Raw genomic sequence first — 5,102 nt, forward strand, 5'->3', positions numbered from 1 at the left:
GCAACACACCCACAATTCTGTGGATTTTGTGAAACTTGTCAACAACTTATGGCTGAAGGACTCAGATATCCTGGCGGGCTTTGAGGTCATTTCAGTTTTCATCAGGGTGCCTTTACAACAGTAACCTGAACTCATTGATCAGAAATTTGATGGGATGACCACCAACCTTCCCAGGCATGTCCTGACCTCCACGTATTTTCTATTTAATGGAAAAAACTAGGAAAACAAATGGAGATCCAATGGGCAGTCCACTCATATGGTTGTGGTCATGAATATGTGTATGGAGCAATTTGAGGAAGAAGCACTGAAGTCATCCAAACAGAAACACACTTACTTTTTGCATTTATATAGATGACACATTCATGATTCTTGCTCCATGGAAGGGACAAACTCCATAACTTCCTCACACATCTGAACTCCATTAATCCCAAACATCAAATTCACTACAGAGACCGAGGCAGAAGAAAACTACCATTCCTTGATGTCAGGGTCAAGGACCACAGTGTGTATAGGAAGAAAACGCACACTGGCCTGTACTTGCACACAGATCGCTGCCATCATCCTGCCCAAAGTAATGGGGTACTAAAAACACAGTACACACACCTCACCTCAGACGCAGAGAATCTTCCCTGGGTAATGGAATCCCTCAGAACTGTGTTCTGAAAGAAATGGTTGGTCAGAATGGCAGATTAGGTGTGCTCTGTGTCTTTCCAATAAAGTACAATATTTGGAGGCAGACAAAGTCATGGACAGAGAGACAGCTTATGCCTTTTTACAATATACTGGCATGCTCTCGGGAAAAATCAGGCACATATGTGCTTGTGAAAAAGCATCACATCTTTTGCCCACCCAATAAAATATGGGCATTATTGGTAAACATGAAATATGATCACAATTTACACAAGGCTGCTGTATGCCAGATTCCATCCAATGTTGCAAGACCTCTATTGGACAATGTGCATCATCAATGATCACTGCCAAGACCACCAGACACACATTTGACTGATGTACCAAGGCAGCAGTTGTAGATCACTGTTTGTCCGAGGCTCACATAATGGAATACGAACGTACCAGAATTTTACCACAGACTTCCAGATACTGGGGTAGTATTATTAGAGAGGCCATCAAAAGAGGAAAGCAGGGAAAACCTCCCATTGACAGCACAGTTATTAAAGATGGGCCACAAGCTTGAATTATGAAAGGATATCCTGGCATTTCCCTGGAGTGATTTATGGAAGTCAATGAAAACCAAAATTTGAATGTTGGATGGGGATTTGAACTGTTGTCCTCTCAAATGTGAGTTCAGTGTGTTAACTATTCCACCACCACTCTACTGAGGCCAACAAAATATGCACCAGGGACAATTTCATCAACTGGGACTGTGGCTTTGGAACCAGCACTGGGTCTAATTAAGTAGACACTGAGCAAATGCAACATTCTGACAAAAAGGGCGGATGGAGTAAACTACACCCACGCAACTGCAAACCAGGATGCCCTGGAGGATGTCGCTGGCCACAGATACTGGCATAATTGCCTCCTCATTCACCAATGTACATTCTCACATGAGGACTGGATACAGAATGGCTCATGGGGGCAGGGGATGTAAGTTGGCAAAGCACATCCCAAAGGACAATTCGTCAGTAAAACTTATATTACCGACATATCTGGACGCTGATATACTGTGTCTGTTGGACACTGTGAACCAGCAGTATACCAATGGGACATTTGAACAACAAATGATGAAGTAATTGTTCCTTGTTTAACTCTCCCAGTGCTTCATTCATCCAGTCTTGGATTGTCATCTGTGTGGAGGATACTTTTTGGATGCTAAACTGAGAGGCAGTTAAGAAGTTCTGCTCAGTTCAATTAGTCAGTGTTCTATCATATGACACTTTCTCAACAATGTTTGAAAAGACTGTATGGGTCTCTAATTAGAGGTAGTTTGCTTATCTTCAGTTTTACAGAATCTGCATGGAAATATTCCCTAAGTCATTTATTGATCACAAAGGTACGTTAGGGGTGATTCCATCAAGAGAGATCAAGATTTTAATATTACACCAGAACCACCATTATAGCCAGCAGAATCACTTGTCAGCAATTTGACAGATTTTGCAATGTTCTGTTGTATTTTTTAAACCAATGCCCCTTGGTGGTGCACGCTGTCACACAAGTAAATCTAATGCATCTCTATTTGGTTGTTTATTACTGGGTGCAATGTTTGCTGACGCAGTGAGGTAGTAATCACTGAATCTGGTGACAATAATTTGAATGTGTCACCATTTCTATCACTCTTTTTCCGGAGGCTTCAATTTCATTTTGAATGCTATTTTTTTGTTTCTCATTTGATAATTTTCTAATTTGTTTTTGCCTTATCCTGTTACTATTTTATGTATAGTGCATGTATTTTGCATTTTTACTAACCATCTGGCGAATTTTGGAATACTGGTGGCAAAGGAATTTCAACTCTTGCTTATAGTCTGCCCTCTGAATTAGGCTAGCACTCTCTTCCCAGCATGATACTTTAATCCCAAGAGTTATCCACCCATTATCCTTGTTTGTGTTTGGTTTTACTCCTGTTTGTTTTAGCGGAAAACAAAACTTTAAGTTCTGTAGGAACGTTTTAAAGAGAGTCTACTCAGTCTGCTTTATAAAATTCTTAACAAAATTTGTACCTAAATACCATGATCAGGTGGTTAACAAGTTCATAGCTGTAGTAGAAACTAATTAAAAAAACTGATTAAAAATGAGCACCTTCTGTTCTGTTCGTGTGCAAGGGGGTACATAAAAGTGGACTGTGCCAAGGTGGCTTAGTGGCTAATGCACCTGACTACAAAGCAGGAGACCCGGGTTCCATTCCCAGCCTTGGTACAAATTTTCACTCACTGCTTCAATCTGTGTGAGACAAGTACGGTCTCTGACTGTGTGTCATTTCATCTGCATAAAAACTTATATGGCACTTTCCAGTAATTACAGCAGAAGCAGCTAAGTTCGAGGACTACTGATCAAATTATGAATCGAAGTCTAAATTTTGACTATCAGGTGGCATGGGCAGTCCACTCGCCAATGTTACAGATACGTGGCCCCTACTGATGGCATTTCAACTTTGGGTTATGCTTCTTACTGGTCTTATGAGTGTCTATGTAGCACTGGTGAGTCTCAAGCCTTATTCATGGGGTTACAATGTCTTCCTCACATACATCCTGGTATGCAGTCCATAAAACCTCTTTTTTGCATGTTTAAGTGTTCAAAAGACCACCTATCTGTCTTCATGCAGATCCATGTGTGGCACGCCCTAAGCCTGGACTGCTATAAATTTTATAATGGGGGATTTGGTATGTCACGCCATTAATTCATTATATATGTTGTTCCATTTAACAGTAGTTTGTGCTCTTCTATTTGGGGACCTTTATCCTTTTACGTAGCTCTTCCTATGTGATAGGCTTTCTGGCAGACCTTGGACTGGAGTGGATATTCTCTTGCACGGCATGTACCGAGGATCCACTACTTTAACATATTTTATCCTTAGTTGTGCATCCTTTGTGGATTCTCATTTTAATGTACACTTAGGGTTTTTTTTTTTCCCTAAGAATTTCTGTTGGTTCTGTTAAGCTTTGGTTATCTTAACCATGTGAATAGGTATTACTATTAATTTAAAATTTTGCAAATATACCTGAAGGTGGGACACATGTCCTGAAACCAGGTAGTGCTTTCCTTTTTTGAAACAAATAATTTTTACAACTGCAGCACATTTTATCATTGACAATGAATGAAAGTTGTGGATGCCCCGTTAAGAGAAACATATGTAAAACATTTTAGTGGTTCTTTCATAATCACTTATTAAAAAAACTTTCACTTGTTTTATCACCTTAGTGGTCGAATTTTTAGTGATGAAACACATTTTTTTTAATTTCTAACTGAGAAACCAAACACCACTTTTTGTAGTTCTAGCTTCAAAATTACCTTAATAGTGACATATTTTCAAAAACCCTTTAATCCCATATTTCACGTCCTTAGGAGTATAATTTTGATCAATCCTTTTTTTAAAAACAATACTCACAGTATAAGATACAAACCATCTCCAAATTTCAAGTTTCTATCCATCATGGTTTGGGCTGGGCGATAATGAGTCAGCGAATCATCCCTTAGGGGTTGAAATTTCGACAGCAGTGAAATACATGTTTTAATTTTTAACTGAGAAGCCAAATACCAATTTTCAAAGATTTAACTTTAACAATGCTTTTACAATGAAATATTCATCCCCTAATGTGCTTTCCAAAAACACTGAAAGACAAATTTTTATTTCTAACTGAGAAGTAAAATACCAGTTCTCATAGATCTAGCTTTAAAAATACTTTAGTATTTCTTTAATAATAAAATATTTTTAAAATAATTCACCTACTATTTCACCACCCCCAAAGGGGTAACATTTCCAAAAATGCTGAAACACACGTTTCTTTATTTCTGGCTGATAAATCAAATAGGAATTTTCAAAGGTCTAGCTTCAAAATTGCCTTAATAGTGACATACTTAAAAAAAAGAAAAAAAAATCAATCCTTCATTCCCTATTTCACCTCCTTCGGGGAGGCATTTCAAAAAAATCCCTTCTTAAGCAATGCCTACAATATAAGAACAACCCCCCTCCAAATTTCAAGTTTCTAACCTTAGAAGTTTGGGATGGGCAAAGATGAGTCAGTCAGTCAAGACATTGCCTTTTATATATACAGAATTGCTGTAGTGATGGTGCTCACTAAGTGTCAGATTTCAAATCCAAAGGTCCAGGGTTCAATACCTGATCACTCCAACATTTTTTCCTATGAATTCTCACTCCTTTCATCTCTAGCAAATAATTTGTTCATGTGGCAAATATCAAGCAAGTTAGGACTCGATGTCGAACTGTAGTTTCCTCTTTTCTGGGTAAGAACAATTAATAAATCTTGTCAATAAATTCCAAGGTAATGTTTTTATTGTACGCTTTGTAATCTTTAATACTATCAGGAAATAAATGGGTATTCTTCGCAGGCTATTTTAGAACAACAAGTAATACCACCAAGTAAAACAATCAGGACCACTTTTCTTCACATGAAAACACTGCAAACAGAAAA

This window comes from Schistocerca nitens, chromosome 6 (genome assembly GCF_023898315.1).
Source record: "Schistocerca nitens isolate TAMUIC-IGC-003100 chromosome 6, iqSchNite1.1, whole genome shotgun sequence".
Classification (NCBI taxonomy): domain Eukaryota; kingdom Metazoa; phylum Arthropoda; class Insecta; order Orthoptera; family Acrididae; genus Schistocerca; species Schistocerca nitens.